Source organism: Thalia democratica, chromosome 1, assembly GCF_965202585.1.
Source record: "Thalia democratica chromosome 1, ktThaDemo2.hap1.1, whole genome shotgun sequence".
Lineage (NCBI taxonomy): Eukaryota > Metazoa > Chordata > Thaliacea > Salpida > Salpidae > Thalia > Thalia democratica.
Window position 1 is genome coordinate 81990656 of NC_139165.1, and position 19567 is coordinate 82010222.

Sequence of the window (19567 nt, forward strand, 5' to 3'; positions counted from 1 at the left end):
GGTAATTATAATAAAGTTAAGTTTTTATAAAGAACTATAGTTATTTATAATTAGAAAAAAAAATATTTTTTAAATTACTCTACATACATGACAAAAAAAAAATTAAAAAAGAATAACTAAAAACTGCAGTTTTAGATGGTAAAATTAAAAACATCACTCTCAAACTCAACCCTTTTCAACAATAAACGTTTTCTGGGGAAATGTATAAATATATAAATAAATGTGTAAACATCATTTCTTTTACTTTTTTTATAATAAAAAAAATGCTCGATTAAATTGGTTTGTATTTAGACTAGCTCAAGTTTTATAACAATCTCCTCCAACATTACTATTTAATAACAAGTATAGAGTCTAAATCATAACTAGCTAACTACCTTCAGCAATTATAAAGTTTATAAATACTAGAAGTTGTCAAATAAAGGTTTCTAAGAACAAAAATTTCTGGTAAGATGTTGTTTTTCACATTAAAGGAATGGTAGCCACTTAAAAATCCTTGGAAAAAATAAAATTTGACAATTTAAGCAAAAAAAAAAAACTTGGAATTTTAAATAATTTGACATTTTAATTAGTAAAGTTTTGATTTGACACATCAAATCTACCATATATAGATAAAAATTTTAGTCATTATAATTTTGTTTAATTAACAAACACATTTAAAGTAGCTTTACAGTATCTTTTTAATGTTGTTATAGTACTTTTCAATTATAAACTTAGCTTTAAACTAAAATGGACCCACAGAAATGTACTCTTAAAAACCTGAAGAAATTCAGAAAACCTGGAAGAAATTTTTCCAAAAACCAGTGGCCGCCTCGTAAAAAGATGGTTGCTGGTTTTTAATAGTTTGTTAAAGGTTTCAGGGTTGCCAATCAACTTGAAATCCTCTAAAATCCAAGGATTTGACATTTAAGTTAAAAAAAAACTTTAAGAACTTTTTGAGTTTAAGAAATTTTGAAAAAATTGGTATTTTGAAGAAAAATCACTAAAAACCTGGAATTTAAAAATATTTTTTTATGTAAAGTAAAAAAGAAAATTAATTACAAAAAACCTATCATAAGAATTTAACAAAATATATTCAATTTTTTTTAATACATTTAAAGTAGCTTTACAGTATCTTTTCAATCTTGTTACACTATTCAAGACATATATTTTACCTTAAGTCTAACTTTATACTAAAAATGGACTAAAAAACTGTTTTTTTATCTAGAAGAAGTTTAAAAAACCTGAAAAAAGTTTGGAAAAAATCTTTGACAACCCTGTACTCAGGAAGTTTTAAAAAATCTCAGGATGACTCAGGACAGTGCAAGGGGGTAAATTAATTTTTTACAACTTTATCATTTTTTGTGGAGTTTTAACTAAGCTACCAGGATTTTTACATTTTACTAATTTTTAAGATACAGCCAGTTAAAGTTGGTGAGTATAGTAGGTTCCTCAAGAAGACACAATTTAAAATTACCAAACAAAAACTATTTTATCTACAATCTATATCTTATATTTTTTTACAATAAATACTCCATTTTTTCAAGAATATTTTTTCAAGAATATTCTTATTTATAAATATATCTTGTAAAAAGCTATTTTCTTGCTACTTATTACTACTTACTACTTATTTGAATTTCTTACTAAAATACTTTATTTTTAAATTTATAAAGAACTGGTAATTGATATTTTTCTAAATATTGCTTCCAACATTTTTTGACAATTTGAGGTACTATAATAAAAAACTAAAGAGAAGATAAATTTAAAAAGAAGTAGTATTTTTTTGTGTTTTTAGTTTAACGTTCTATAAAGAACCTATTGTACTTTTGACTTAAACCAACTATATTTCAAAAAGTTCTTTGAATAATAAAAAAATAAAAAAACAGTTTGTAGCTTAATTAAATAAATAAGATAAAGTTGTAAAAAAAGAATATTTACCCCTCCCCCCACCTTATCCTTGAATAAAGTTTCACATTAGACCATATTAAAAAGCTCAAATGTATACTTGAAAACAATTTCTATTATTTGAATTGTACTTTATTAAGTATTGTAGTTTGAAAACATGATATATATTTTTTCAACTATTTTATATTTTTTTGTTAGTATTAGTTTTTGTAAACACAACTTTTGTTTTGTCTCAGATCATACAGCCTTTAAACAGTTAATTTTTAATTTAAGCAAGAAACACTCTTTTTCTAGTAAAACTGAAGAGACAATTCTAGATAAAAAAATGAACAATAATAACGCAGGTAAGAAATTAGTTTTATTTAGTAAATTTTTGAATGAGGTTTAGTGATCAAAAAATATCAAGTTGTTGTGTCAGATACTTTCTGTTGTACAATTTTTTTTTTAATCTAGTTACTGCGTTTTATTTGTAATAGTTTGAAATTAGCTAATGAAGTTTTAGTTATGCATGTATTTTTAATTACAATTCCTTATCTACTGGAACCACACAATTAGGATACAGCCTGATCAAATTGATTTAATCTTTTTGAATGATAAGAAAATGTGGCTTTGCATATTACTTTGAGCAGACATTGATTATTAAAGAAGAACTTGATGTCAAAAAGTGTTTTGTTGTCAAACTTGGTTTATCTAAAAAAATTTTATTGTGTGCTTTATGATTCTTTTTAAATTATTAAACAAATAGATACTTAGAAAGTGTTTTTGTTGAGTTTGTTATTGAAAAAAATAACAAATTATATAGATAGAAAATGTTTGCCAAGAATCATTATGTTCAGTTTCAGTATGAGGGATGGAGTTGAAGTACAGTATACTGTCATTTACTTTGACATTTACAAAGTACTCATGTACTTTTTGAATACAGGAGAAAGTTAGGGTAATGTCAACCTAAGAACTTTTTTCTTCACCAACCGATACTGTGAAAATGCAAGTAAAATTAAGTTTTATAAGCACTGAAACAAATGTAACTCCTTAAGTAAACAATATAGTTTATTGTTTTAAGAAAATTGTTGTGAGAGTTATAAAAATTGTTTTGGAAAAGCTTGTTTTGAGAATAGTGAAAATTGTTTTGGAAAAGCTTGTTTTGAGAAAACTTATCAAATGCATTTATTATTACAAAAAATTCCATATTTATTCAAACCCTTTAAGAGTGTTAAAATGAAATGTTAATATCATTACAGTAGCTGTCTAAATTGCAGGAGGGGACAAAATTTGCAGAAGTTCACAAAACTGCACAAAGTGCTCAAGGGGATAAAATTGCACAAAGATACTTTTGCACAAAAAGTCACATTTGCACAAAGACACTTTTGCACAAAAAGTCACATTTGCGCAAAGACACTTTTGCACAAGCAGACAATTTTGCACAAGTAAATTTTTTTTATTTAAACATTTAGTTATTAATTAATTTTATTTTTTATTTCTTTATTTAGTATTTAGTTTATTTTTTCACTGTTATTTCAAACCCTCGCCCTTGTTGGTAAGCTATTTAATTTTTTTTTACTTTTACTTATTTGTAATTAAACTTTAAATTTTTGTTTTTTAAATACATAAACATTTTTTTCATACTACTACTGTTACCCCTAACTGCAACCATTGGTCAGTAATTTTGTTTTTTATTAAATTATTTTTAGTTTTTTTTTCTGTTTATTTTAACTTTTTATTCATGTAAAAATGTAACTTGTGCAAAATTGTCTATGCACAATTTTGTGCCCTCCTGCAATTTTGACTTAGTGCAATTTTGTGCAGTTTTGTTTTTGTGCAATTTAGTAATCTCGTGCATTTTTGTCTTTGTGTAATTTAGTTCTCCTAAAACTTAGCTTTTAACAACAAATAGACCCAAAAATGTGGAAGGTCAAACATGTAATTATTTGTTTTTATCCAAATAGAGCCTTAATTAGTCTAATTAGTGAATTAAAATCAAATCAAAAATGTTCCACTTTCTCACATGATACTACATCCTGTGGTAATTTGTTCCACATAGTCTCTGCTCAATGAAAAAATGAACCTTTGCACTGACTGTTGTTAAAATTATTTTTACATTTTTTTTTGTAATTTCATCTTAATTGATATTTATTATGGCAAAAACTAAAAAATTGACGGAAAAAAGCCTTGTATTTGCCATTAATAATTTTGTAAAGCATAAATAAATCAAATTCCCTTCTTCTATACTCTAGAGACCTCAATTTAAGTTTAACCAATCTATCACTATATGACGAATGGGATATGTTACAACAACTACATCAACCGAGTAAAATTTCTTTGCACAGACTCAATTTTGTTTTTGTCTTTTTTCAAAAAGAATGACCCAGTTTGTGTATTGTATTCAAGCTTGGGACGGAAGTATATTTTAAATACTTATGTTAGAATAGAAGCTAAATTAGTTTTAAATTTTTTTAAATTTTTTAATAGGTTGAAACTTACGCAACATTATATAAATAGTTTATGTGTTCTTTTTGGAGATATATAATCCTAAATCCTTAAAAACTTTAACTGTTGGTATCTTAGTTTTATTGATAGTTAGGTCAAACATTTTTTTCAATTGTTAGAATCTTACATTTAGTAGGATTTTAATCAAGTTTTGTTGTTTTTAACCATTTGTAAATACTATTTAGAGTAGATTGTAAAGAGATATTTGACTTACTAAACATTTTGTATTATCTGCAAATAAGTTCATATCACTTTTAATATTAATATTTGAACTAATGTCATTAATGTAAATTAAAAAAAGGAGGGGACCAATTAAACCACCTTGTGGTACTCCACTGTACATAGATAAAGGGTCTGAAAGCGTACCATTAATGACCACTCTTTGTGATCTCCCAATTAAAAAATTAAAGAAACATTTCACTAAGGATTCATGTAGTCCATACTAACTCAATATTTGAAATAATTGTTTTTGTGATACTGAATCAAGCTTTTTGGATATCAGTGTAAGCTACTTTAATATATTAGTTTTTGAGATAACAAAATATTCATGAATGTATGCATGTTAATAGTTGAACGTTTGACAAGCGGTAAGGAATGAAACCAAATTGTTTATCAGATTTTAAATTTTAGTCAGAAAGTTTATTTAAATTTATAAGGATATAATGTGCTCAAAAATTTGAGAAAACCCGCTGAATAAAGATATTGGCCTATAGTGTAACGTGTTGTGGTTGTTACCTTTCTTATGAATTGAAATGACAAAAGACATTATCCATCGTTTTGGTACTTCAGCTAATTCTATACAGCCATTGAAAATCAATGAAAGTGGAAAAATTATTGATGGAAACCATATTTTATAAAATATTTTCTGGGGTTCTTATGATTTTATCTTTTAGGTGGTTAATTGAATTTTTAATGTCTCCATAAGTTATAAAAAAGCTTTGCCTTTTACTACAATTTTTTGAGCTAATTTAAAGCTTTGGTGGTTATCATCTTTTTTAAATACTTTTTGAAAACTTCTGTTAAAAAGTGAGGCTATTTCAAAATGAATGGTTATTGTTTTATCTAAATTATTGTCATATACAAGGAGTATTGCAGTACTTAATTTAAGTTTAGACTTTACTTAACTATAAAACTTTTTCAAATTAGGGTTTTTGCAGAATTTTTCTTCATATTTAAGTTTGTATTTTTTTACTGATATTCTAACTGATATTCTTTTGACTAATTTTAAAACTTTAGAAAATCATTTGTTTGTCTTACTTTTTTTGTACAAATAAGTTTTTCCTTTAGTAATTTTTTAATGTGAGTTGAGTATTTCTTACTTTTGTTATTTTTATAAAAAATGGTGTAAAACGTTTCCCATAAGCAATAAGTTTCTATATGACCATTCCTACCACATTTTATAATTTATGATAGTGTAAAAAATTAGATTAGTTTTCAGTGACTAGTTTCAAATCTGAATGTTTTAACTTAAATGATTATTACAGATTTTTTTAGTGTATGATTTCAGGATTTAGGTGTTGTTTTTGTACTCAACTTTTTAACTATAAAATTAGATGTTGTTAATTATTAATTTTAAATTTTCAGGTAATTTTGATCCTGCCAGTTACAAGAGACTTGCAGCTGTACACTATTGCTTCTGGTAAGTTTTATGCATATTAATAGACATTTGTTCATCTTAATCACAGGCTTGTAAAAGCTCTAAAATATGCAAACTTATGTATGATAAATAGATATGATAAGTAAGTTAGTTTTTGTAGAATAAAACATTTTCTAACGTTTTCTGAGATTTAGTTAGTTATGTAACAAAGTTAAAATCTAGTTGTATAGATACAGGTGCAATTTTCTATATAAAAGTTTTGAGGGAATAAAAAATTGCACTTGAGTTGATTATTGTTCTAGTTTTAAATTTTAGAAAACTTGAACTTCCAGGATATTTTTTACACAATCATTAAAATGCCACTTATGATTTGTTTTTATTGAAGAAAATAAAAATCAAACCTTACTGATGTTCCTTAAATAAAAAGTCATCAAACTATGACTTGTAAACTAAAAATTTCTTGCCCAAAATTTATTTTGTGTTTAAAAAACATTGGTGCATGAAAAACAAATTTTAGCTATTATTTAACAATAAAAAAATAACAAATTTGCATTTTTTGTTAGTCAACTGTGCTGACTACTTTGTGTTTATTTAATATCTTTGCTCTTTTTTTGTTTTTGTTTTGAAAAATACTTCAGTCTGCAAAGAACATGTTGCTTGTATTATAGACCACAAACAGCTATTTTCAGTAAATCTGGCACTTAACTTATAAAGGGATATCAACCTCTGTTGTAAATGAACAAAAGTTCAGTGTTCTCTAACTAAAATTTTTTAAAACTATTATTTTTTAAGGAAATATTCAAGATTATAGTGTAGTTGTTATTATTTACTTTTATTCTACATGAGGTAGAATAGAAACATTTTAAAGTTATTGTCTTTAAACTGTAAAAAAAAGTTTGCATGTTTTTATTTTTGTTATTTTAGTTTGCTTCTTCAATAAAATACTTTTAAGTTTGAACTGTTATATCTCTAAAATATTTTGAACTTTTTAAGTAATAAAACTGGTAGTGGATAAAAAATCTAAGAAGTAAAACTAAATAAATAGAAAATTCTTACACCATCAAGTTAACTAACTTAGAACTTAAAAAAAATTCGTATCAAATCAATAACTGCTAATCTTTTTAAAGACTTAGTTGTAATGCATAGTCCAAGATTATACAAGTTTTTTTTTCAAGCTCAATTTAAAATTCCATTTCTATTTCGAATTCTCTAATCAAGTAATTTCAGCTGCGTATAAATAAAAAAACATAGTCAAAACATTATTTAATACTTTAAAAGTAGTTGATTTTAAGTAACAGTATAAAATGAAATACATATTTTTCAAAAATTAAAACAACATCTTTGTATACAAGTTTTATTACAATTTAGTTTTACATACCAAGTTATTTACTATCTGTTTTTAAAGAAAAGTAGTAAATGTTTTTGTAAACCTTATACAAGGAATAATGATTGTTCACATTATTATGACTGCTCTGTTAGCGATATAACTTTATACTATACTTTTTCAGCTATGTAATGAGACAGATGGAGCCAGTAGCACTTGAAAAGATGGAGGATTTTTTAGACAATATGTCAGCAGGTTTTAAATTCAATTTAACAAAAAGTGAGATTGATGTGGGTATTAAACAGTCCATGCAAAATGCTTCAAAAAATACTCTGTATGTTTATAATACATTTAAAAATATTTTTATACTTTAATGTACGTTGGACATGAATGTAAGTTAGGAGTGAGCAACTTTTTTAGTCAGTAGGTCAGATTAACCAAAAAAAAGAGATATAATTTTAACTCAGAAAAGACAAAATAAGATCAAGTTGTATAAAAAGTGATTTATGACTTTGGCATGCTGAAAAAATTATTTTGTGAGGATTTGAAATGCCTTTTGTAAACTTCTGCTGCCTCAAAATCCTATCTTAACCTTTTGTATGTACCGTTATGAATTTTATTTAAGAAACTTAAATTTTATGTAAAAACTTGTTTTTTTAAGTCAAGTGTAGACTTTTTAGAACTTATGTTACAAGTACTCATACAACCATTAAAGTTATTCTTCATAAGATAATTAAAAAAAAAAAAAAAACATCTAAAACATTTTTAAATAAAAAACAAACTTTTAAAACTTCAGTTAAGATACTTTTTGTTATATTTTCAATCGTTTAACTCATGAACTTACTGTTATTGCAAAAATGCATATTTTATTAAACGCTAAATGTCTAAACCTAGTTTAGCAATACTTTTCAAATTCTTATCGGCAGTACAAATTTCATGTATTAGTTTTCCAAGTGTGCAACTGTGCTTAGTAGTGTGCACAAAAAAATACAAAGTGAAAAATTATAGTTTCATATTGCCACATGTTTTATTTGGTTTCTTGTTCGTAAGACGTTTGTAACAATATATAACTAATTGTATCCTAGCACAATAAAAGCATTACGGTAGTAATTAAAAAACAATCTGCAAAAAGTTTGTAGCTAAAAAAAAATAAGTATTTTGCTGTGTTTAAAGTGAACTACTTTAGTGCAGACTAGTGGCCTATGATTATTATTTAAGTCACTATCCTTTGAAACATAAATTTTAATGGACGTCATAATAAAATTTTGATACTGAAGTAAATAACTTTTTAATACTAAAAATAAAAAATAATAGGTCCGATGATGCTAAGTGGATTGGTTACATACGAGATGTGTTCCATAAAAACTCTCGCCATCAAAGCACTTTTCCAGTGGGAGAGAGTTTTGCAGAGTACCCAAAAATTTTAAAAAATTTGAACAGAGATTACACTAAAGGATTGCCAATACTAAAAGTTAATTTTATTAATGCTGTACACTTTTGACTATAAACTAGAAGAACATATGTTTTTTGAGTATAAAATAAAATAAATTTCTATTATTGTACACTTTTAAAAGTGGTCAAAGTTAGTTTTTTAAGTTATAAATAGCTAATGCATTATTTTGTAAAAAACGTTTAATAACAAACGTCAAGTTTTAAAATAAACCTAAAAGATGATATAACCATGAAATTTTAAACTATCATCAACCTTGTGTTTCTTTAATAGTAGAGTTTTTACAATTATAGTTGTGAGTACTAAATGTTTTTTTTAACATTATTTTTTGATACTGCACAGACATATTTCAATGAGCAATTTGAAGATACAGTAGTTGTTGGAATGAAAAACAAGAGTGACGATAGTTTTTACACAGAAGAGAAAAAGAGAAGGATATCCGAGCTTGAACCGCAAAATGTTATCAGTTTTGCTAGAAATTTCGGCTACAAATTTCGAGATCACGGCAATATGATTAAGTACAACACTGGCGCGGATTTAAGTACAGTGTGTTTTTTTAAACTTTTTGTAATGTAGTGTTTGATCATTTACTTTAACGATAACTAGATATTCTGAACGATTTTTCGGCGTAATCAGTTGTGTTTTCAAAATGTATTGTTGTTTTAAAAGCTTTCCAATCTAAAAGCATTGTTATCATCAATATATAATTAAGCTTGTTTTATTTTAAAGCATTTGCAGTTTTGTTAATGAAAAATAAATTATCTGCTAGCTAACGTTTTATTTTTATGTTCTTCAGTTCAAAATGGTTTTTACTTTGCTTCAAATGAAATATGTATGAGTTAAATAATTTTATTCATTATGATAGCTTTAAAAAGTTGTACAGTAAATATTTGTATGTAAAAAGTTATGTTTTTATTTTAACCCTAATAAAAGTTATGGTAGTTGTTATTAGTTTTTGAACTGTTATCTTTGTTTATGTATTATACTTGTTGATTGTAATTGGCATCGTAAAAACAATATTGATTTGAACTAAAGTGTCATTATATGTTTATTTTTATTATATTGTTTTTAAGTAAACATATACACATCTTTTTTTTTGAGTTAAGTTGTCTATAAAGTGATCTTAAGTTATAAAGTATCTAAAAAAGCACGTAATAAGACTAAAGTTCATGTTTTTACTTCCAATAAAATGGAAGTTTGTTTCTATAGTTTAAAATGTGATTTTGTTTTGTTTCTTTTGTTAATTGTAAGAACTTTTAGTAACATTTTTTTTAATGAAGGTAAGAAACGCTATAGCTCACTACATTATACGAAAAAATATGACTGTGAACCTGTTCAAGTTCTGCATGCAAAGTTTGTCACATGTTATCAGAGAAATGAAATTAAGAGTTCCCTTTCAAAATGAATTAGATGAGGTCAGAATTTGATATGTAGTTATAATTAGTTATATTTATCTCTACTCGTAAATTGTTTAAAAATCTTGTTTGAAAAGGGAGTGGTGATCGTTTTTTGATAAACTAATTATTAGAAATTGAATTATATACACCTAATATGAAAGATTGAAGTATAAAATCTAATGAGTTTTCAAAAAAAAAAAGTTTAAAAGTATAATGAAATTTGAAAAAATAATATTTACAGGGTTGCCACAAAACTTTGAATCCAGGAATTTCGAACAAAAGTCATTAAAAAATCTGGAACTTTAAACAATTTTTACCCGTTAAGTATAATTGACAGGAAAAATCTATCATAAAAAAAAAATCATCATCAAAATTTTTTTTATTAAAAAACATTTTTAAATTATCTTTGCAGTATCTTTTATATGTTTTTATACTATATAACACAGTTTTTACCTAAAAATTAGTTTTAAACTTAAAATGGACCCAAAAACGTGTACTTTTAAAAGCTTTGAAGATATTTTGAAAACCTGGAGAAAATTTGCCAAAAACCAATGGCAACCCTCTATTAAAAAGTTCCTACATAGTAATTTTTTTTTTTTAAGTTTAAGTAGACTAAAACTTTTCAAAATTGCTGCTCAAAATCTGCTGAAGAAGATAGCTTACAATAAAAAAGTTACTTACTAGCAAATTTGATTTACATTTAGTCTATTGCAACCATTTAACTCCTCACTTATATAACACTGAGTAATCTCTTATTACTTGATCAAGTATCAATGCATAAGTATTGTTTTCAGGTCCTAAAGGCAGAAGGTCGTAGTCTGAACAGAATTGTAAACAACATTTGCTTTTTGATGCTTGATTTGAATAATGGGATGGATGATGATAATTTGATAGATACGATTAAATCAAATTACGACTTAATTAATAACTATAAGAACAAAGCCATAACAAATAAAAGCATCGATCAACGTTTAAAAATGTTTAAAATGTCTATTAGTCATCTGAAAACTCAAAATATTTCAGTAAATGAGTTGGTTGATGGTATCAATAACAAATTGAAAGATGTTTGGGATATGCGATTAAGCTTCATAGGGAACCTCAGGGATTGCATAATAGATATATTAAAAAAGAAAAAAACTGAATACCATGAAAAAGTCGAGGGGCTTAAAAACAGAAACCAGGATGATCCAGCTTCCGTATTTCCATTTTTCGATGACTGCATGAAAGTAGCCATCTTATCTATTGAGCGTGTTTCTAAAGATCAGCTTTTGAATCGTAAACCAGGAATAACTTTTAGTAGTAAGTTATTGAAGTTTTTGTTTTGCACAGTAATACAACACCATTTCAACATAACTAGTTTTAAGATTTTATTGAAACTAAAAATGTCCAGCATTGACGAGTCATTGATGGTTTTAGTATCAAACATTTTTAATTACTTAGTTGTTTGATTACAAGTTGATAATGTGTACAATGTTTCAGTTTGTATGAAACAAAGTTCAAATTTACTTGTGTTTTAAATAATAATAGTACAGAATTCCGTAATATAGAGCATAGAGGGGTAAGGGATTTTTTTTTAACAAACAATAAAATTGGCTTATAAAACTTTGGCTACTATTAAATTTTAGCCAGTTTCTACAGATTTTAAACATCTAATTTAATTTTTGATATTTAGTAAATGTTGTAAAAAATTTCCTTTACAAAAAAATGGACACCTAGTTTCTATAGTCAGTTTTTTGGAAATTTTTTATTTTCCTAAAAATCTATCTACTTCAATTTTTAAGCTACAGAACCCATATTATTAAAAAATATTTAATAAAGTTCAAAAAGCTTAGAAATATAGAAATTTTAAACTTTTAAAGAGTAAAAATTTTACCTAACAAAAACTAAATAAAAAGTTTTTCAATTAAAAAAACTTCAAAATCTAAATATTAGTAATGGACTTACTGTATAAATTTGAAACATTGGTTGAAAAATGAAGGAGAAAGATTGTATTTAGTAAAACACTTTTTTTTGGATTTTAGTTTATACCTTTTATAAGAAACCTGTTGAAGTCTCCGACTTTGGTTGCTGATATCTTCAAACTTACATTGAAATGTGTTAAGCGGTTAAAAAATTGCAAAGATAAAACTGTACAAAAACATCAGACTGTATAGTATCGGTAGATCTTTTAATACCCTAAATATCTACCATTAGAATTTATTTTGAACTAATAAAAAGTTAACATTAAAGTTCACTTGTTTAAATTTAAATCAACCAACTTAATTTTGAAAAAAATAAACTTTTTTTGTTATGCAGTTTACTTTTAAAACTGTTTAAGTCAAGCTTTTCAAAGTTCCTTATTCTTATAACTTAAAAACTATTGTTATGTAAGTTTAAACATTGTTGTAACACTTTTTACGAAACCTTGTCATCATGTCATGTTAATGTATAAATAAATCTTTTAAATAGAAACCAAAGATGCTGGTAAAAATTATTTAGTCGAATTTTAAAATAGTTCTTTGTTTTTGTAGAATTCAAAGAAACTTGCGAAAATCATAGGAAGAGTAAAAATGATAAATCACTTGAGTACAGTACAGGTTTTAAAAATAGAGATAGAAAAAGAAAAGTAAGTTAAGTTTATGCTTATTATGCAGGCTTTTGTATACAAAATACAACTCTTAATCCTTCCAGGACACAGTCTAAGTTGTTTTGTCATTTTTTCACTGGTTTATTCTTTTATTGTGCTCGAAAATTTGTAGTTCTTTTTCAAAAAGTTGTCATTCAATTGTATATTTTCTTTATAATGCGAATGTTTTTCTGCAGAAGCAAGATGCAAAGCGTTCAACAGTTCCGGTTCAAAAGGAAGCAAAACAGCAAACAGCTAGAAAGGAACTCAGCACATTGTTAGATTTGCCTTTAACTAACGAGGAATTGAAAAGAAAGATTGACAATCTAGTGGAATTTTACGGATTTGGGTCCAGTAATGGCATAATGAAAAACATGCTCATAATCTCAATAAATGAGTTATATTTTTCATCCTTAAACATTGATTATACGAAATTTGATCTTGCGGACTATGAGAAAATCAAGAAGTCTTTAACCTACGAGGAAGGTGCGGAACTTTACTACATTGTTAGTTGTCTGCAATTTTCACAATAAATATGATCGGTTTTAGTATTTCAATGAAAAATAGAACTTGGCAATTTTTTTTTCTGGTGTTTTAAATCTAGTACAAGAAAGTTGATAGAAAATATTAATATGCAAACTAAATATAAAAATTGAGACAAAAATTCATTTTTGCAATTTATTATTTTGTGAACTTAAAATTTTTCAATCTACGCTTATCAACAGTTCATGTAGATAATTAAAAATACTTGTGTAAAACAGTAATCTTAATCAATTGTAAGATTATGCGTCATAGTAGCTAAATAAAATTATGGTATTATAAAGTTGTTTAACAAAATTTAAAGTATAAAGCTAAAGTATTAGAAATTGATTGCATTAGTAGCAATTTTAATAAGAGGAAACGGATTTATTTAAAAATTCTTTGAAAATAAAATTAAACAACAAAAACAAAACTTAGTAGCTAATTTACAATAATTTTAACAAATTAGAATTATAAACAAATTTTTGTTTGCATAAACTTGGCTTATTAGTTTTTATAAATAAAGATTCTAAAACACTTAATGGCATAGGGGGGTTCGGAAATTTTTTTTACTAAAAATAATATTGTATCTTACATAAACGTTGAAAGTACAAACTACAAGCCAGTTTTACAGAATTAAAAAATCTTATTTAACTTTTGAGATATTGTTATTTTTTAAAAAAGTTTCAGATACAAACTTATGGACCGCAAATTTTTCAACATCAATTTTCTTGGAAATTTAAAAAATCACTAAAAATTTATTTTCTCCTTCATTTTTTAAGCTAAATACCTCAAACTTTCAGGAAACGTTCCTTTTGTTTGTAATTTAAAAGAATTTGCATGTTGGAAAAAACAAAAAAAAAAGGTAAAAATTAAAAAAAATTATAGCATTCAATCTTTTTAAAATTTAATAATACATTTTCTGTGAAAATTTGAAGAAGATTGCTTAAAAAATTAAGAAAGAGATAGATTTTTATAGAAATGGTCTTTTTTTGCATTTTTAGTTTGCGCCTTCCATTAGGAACCTATTGAGGTCACCAACTTTGATCGCTCATATCTCAAAAAATGCTTTGAATTTTTTTAAGCAATTGAAAGTGTCTGATAGCTCAGATAAAACTCTATAAAATAAGGTCAACTTGTAAAAATCAAGGTGGACCCACCCTATGCACTTAAATGATACATATTACGTCCTATACAAACAATTGAAAACATAATATCGTTATAGTTTTTTGAGCATTCTAAGTTATTTAAAAAATGTTCAGCTATTGCCGATTGACTTTTTAGTGGCTTGTTTGTCCCATAGGTCATCCAGTTTCTTAAGGCGTTGGTAACATGTTGGTCCCTTCTTATGTGGAATCTTTGCGAAGTTCTCCAATATCACAGTGGCATTTGGACTTATAGATTATGTTGCATTTTTCTGGATCAGGAGTGAGATATTTAACAATCCTATTAAGGGGTTTTCTGGTGGAATGAGTTATTTTTAAAATTACTGCCCCAAAAAAGTTATCTACAGTTTCTCTAATTTGGTTTCCAAAAAGCTTAGCCTCCTTTCCTAAATATGGAAGTCTTAAATATACTGAACATTTATTTGGGCCGTGTTTCGTAGGGCTGACAAGTTTTGCTGTAGTCCTATTAATTGTTTTTTCGATAATTTCTAAAGGGTAACCTAAGAAGACCCGAAAATGTGTACTTTTAAAAACCTGAAAAAAAAAACGAGTGGCAACCCTGTACTTATTAGTTATGCTTTATTTATTTTTTCAACAGCATTTTAAAATCTGATAAATTATTTAAATTTTGTATCGTAAAATCAAAAGTGAAAAAAATATTAGCTTTTAAAATATGCCTGGGTCGTAGCCAGCTCAAAAAAGTCACGAATCTGCTTAATTAAAAATAAAACTATTAAAGACAATGCGTTGATGTGATGACGTCATAGTGTGAACATACCAATTAAACTACCTCTAATGTGTTTTATATTAAAGTCTGCAGTTGTTTCAAAGTTTAAAAGAATAAATGGAATGTTGAAGTATGAAAAATAACTCTAAACAATGCATTTTATGTTGCTCCACATCCCCTATCACTTCTCGTAACTTTTGTAAACCCATAAAATCTTTCATGCAATATAACTGTCATATTTTTTTTCTTTGATAAGTTAGCTAGGCCAAGGTTGCCATTCTTTGAGTCAAGAAAAAACTGTCCTCAGTGACCAAAAACTGTCCAAAGTTATCCTGAGTTTTTTGAATCTTTGAAATTTTTTTTAACAAAATAATGAATATAAATTAACTAAATATCACTCAATAAAATTTCACCTTAGGTTATAAGAAATTCAAAACTACTCTGAGTCAAAAATCAAAATTCTCTTGAGTCAGCCTGAGTTTCAAAAAAAATCAAAATATCATAAGTTATTCTTAGCTGTCCTGAGATTTTCGAAAACTTTATAATATCCTGAGTGTCAACCCTGAGCTTTTAATTTTTAACTTTGATTAAATATTTCACAGTTCTGAAGTTACTCGATACAATTGTTACTTTGATTAGATAAAAATGCTTAACTTTTACAATTTTATTGGCAAACTAAAAAACAAACGTCATAGCAAATTACAACACATTTGATAATTTAGATTAGTTTATAACATTTTAAAAACCTTGACATTTTCATCAAAACTGAGTTTTTTCAGATGTACAATTATTTTATTATATCAAAAAAAATGTTTTTTTTTAATTTGAAGAGTACATGTCTTATCAAATGTTACTTCTAGCTTTGGTTGCATTAACTAATTAGTTGTAAAAATATCATCATATACTTTTTACTAAATAAATTACGATTTCTATAACTGAATATTAAAATAAAAGTATTGAGTCATACACATTTTTCAAGTTTGACAATAAAATGCCTTTATCTTATATATATAATAAAATTTTCTTATATACAAGAAACTGAAAATATAAGGTTATATGCTTAAGAAATCATGGATAACTGAAAAATTTTGTACTGGGTTCTGCAAACTACTTGAAATTTTATTGCAAATTATTTAGTATAATTTTGTTTAAATAGAGGTGTGCAAATTAAATATTTTATTTACGTCCCGGTTTTGGTGACAAAAAATTGCGACCTCTTCAAGTAGAATAAAGTAGTAAACTGTACTTAACAATGTTGGTTATCTATAATGTCATTTAGAAAATTATTCATGCGTGAAAATATAAACAAAAATTAATTTGTTACACATTCGAAAATTCAAGCTTGTCAGAGTATAATTAGGTAAAATTGGTACTAGTTTAAAACGAAATAAATTTACTTAATATAATAAATCAAAAATAATAACTGAATTAAAAGCTTTTTTAAATAAAGATATTTATACCTTGAAATTTATCTAAATGGAATTAAAAACTATTTAAAATTGGAATTTTAAGCCAAGTATCATCAAAAAAACATTAACAAAACTCAAAGTCACTGAAAATTTCAAAATCTAATTTCTACTAAGTTAATGTAACAGTCAAAATTTAAATGGATTTAAGAACTATTAAACCAAAAAATCTAAAAATTGTTTAAGTTGAATTAAGAACTATTTAAAATTTTTTGATTTAAATCAAATATTAACAAAAACTCAATGAAAAAATCAAAAAAATTATTATGTACTAGTATTATAATCTGATTTAAATTTTGTCTGCTTTCCAGTTTATTAATAAAAATGTGTTTCTATGTCTGCATTAGTTTATTAATTCCGTTCTTTTTTGATGCAATTTGTACCAGATTCAATTATTAATAAAGTTTCTTTTAAGCACAATCATTGTTCCCGGTTTAGATTTTTTCCTATGTAGTATTTTCCAACTTATTTTGTGGTTCATGTTTTCATTTTTTAATTTGTGGGTTAATTTTGAAAGCTCAGTTGCTTGTTTGTACTGGAAGTAATTTTTTTCTTTTGGTTTGCTTTTTATTGTTGTATTGTGTGTTGATATACGTTTTTTAGCTGATTGGCACTTAGTCCATTGTATATTTTTGATGAATTGTCTGTTTTTGTTGTTGCCTGGTAACTTACAACTTCACCCTACATTCTCCTCTTTCCAGGGGGCATGTTTGTTTCTTTCTTCAGTTGCATGATTCATCTTTGTTTACTTTATTGTTGTTTATTAGTTTTTTGTTGTGGTTTTTTATTATTGTTCCAATGTTTGTCATGCAGTTGTAGCTTAATTTTATAATGTTTTTGTTTAAATATTTTTTTAACTTACTATTTTCTCCAAAGTGTCTGTTTATTATCTTAGAGACTTTTTACCTATGTTTGTTTTAAAGATTTGCAATATGGGGGATTGAATCATATAATTTTTCTTTTTCTATTTCTTTTATTTTTTATTCTTCTGTATAGCTAATTTCATAATTGTATCGTTTGTCTTTAAAGCATCATTCACGTCTTTCTTTATTTTGTTGTTACTTGAGTTATTAGAAAGTTTAGTCTCTACCATTTTTGGGGTTTGTTTGAGTATAGTTGGTGGGTAGTTTGATTTTGAATTTGTGTAACTTATTTTGTTGTTGTCCTTTCTGTATTGATAGAATATATAGTTCAGTAGGTTGAAATTTAGATCTAAGTAGTCAACCTTCCTAGAGGGGTTTTCTATAACTATACTTATGCCTATGCTTTTAGTAAATTGGTGCAATTTTTTCGAAATTTTTTCTATTTTTAAATTGCTTAATTTTTTTTCTACAGCTATAAGTCAATCATCTCTATATAACCCTATTATTAAGTTTGGTAAAAAAAAATGTTTTTTAATCCCTGTAAAATGTATAGCCCAATTAACTCACATACTTCTGGCCCGTGTTTTCCACCGATTGTAATATCAAAAATGTTGTTTTCATCTTTGTTATTTTTTCTTTTTATCCATACTTCTTTTTGGTTATATAAAACTTATAAAGAAGCATCTTTTAGTAATCTTTCTGTTATTGATGTATTAAGTTTTCAATGTCAAATTTCATTAGATTGTATTTGTGCGTATCTAGATTTTTGTACCATTTGATTACTTGTGTACTTTTCCATTGGTTATGTTGGTTTGTTTTTCTTAAGCTGTTGTTGATTTTGTCTATTACAATTTTACATATCTGTCCTATGTCAGAGTAATATGAATTTATTAGTCTTGTTTCTGTGTTATTGTTAAAGTCTGCTTTGTAGTTTTTCAAAGTTATGCAGCATTGTTTGTTTGGTAGGTGGTTTATTTTTTTGATTTCAAGTTTAAGATTACTTACAATTTCTTTTGCTTCTTTGTTTATGTTATTTTCTATATTTTTATCACTTTTTTTGTATTCGTTTCTGATGGATTTTAATATTAGGTTGTTGTATTCTTTGTTAAGGATTTTTTTAAAAATTGTAGTTTTATCTGCAGGTACTATTATCTTTTTGGTTTTATTTATCATTTTTAAGTTAATTGTTAGTTTGTTTTGGAAATTGTCACTTATTTTTCTAAATTTTACTTGTTTAACTAAATTGAACATTCCATTTTCAAAATCTCTAAGCTCGTCTGTTAATTTTGGCATAAATTTGAATTTAAAACCATATGTTTCTTTGTTTTCAATCAAGTTTGTATTATGTTCTTCATCAGTACAAAAGTAGAATTCTTATCTTTCTACAAAAATTTATAACTTTGTCCAGGAGTTCCAATTTGTATTCATTTTCGTTACTAATAGGTATATTTTTTGTGAAATAGTCAAAATTTAATTTTCAATACACTGCTGTTGTTCTTTTAGTCAATTGAAGTTGGCTCAATTTTGTTTCCAAAATGATTTTATATGATTTTAGTATTGTCTTCATAACACAACCTATCACCTTTTTTTCAAAAAATTGATATAATTGAAACAATTTTTTGAATAAAAAATAGAATTCTTCAAAACTATACAAAAAACCTAAAATCTATTTATCTTATTAAAAAAAATCAAATTATTGGGTTTTTATTTTCTCTTTCATATACGAGCTGTTTGTCTTATTTTTTTTCTGTTGTAATTTATTTAAATTTTCTTGATAAAGCTTCAACAACAAATTCATAATAATTGGAATGTTTTAATTTGTATATGCATCAACCACTTGGATCTTGCAACATTCAACTCAGAAAATTTATTTGACTTAAGAGTATGGGGGGTAAATATATTTTTAAAACTAAGTCTTATTTTTTACATAATCAGATAAGCTACTTGTTAATTTTTACCGCTTCTTAAAATTAAAAGTAACTTTTAAGATATAGGCAGTCAAAATTAGAGTTTTCAATAGGTTCAAACTAAAAGGGTGTGCCAAAGGCATGCAGTATTTTATAGTTTTAAGAAAGAATTTATTTTCGA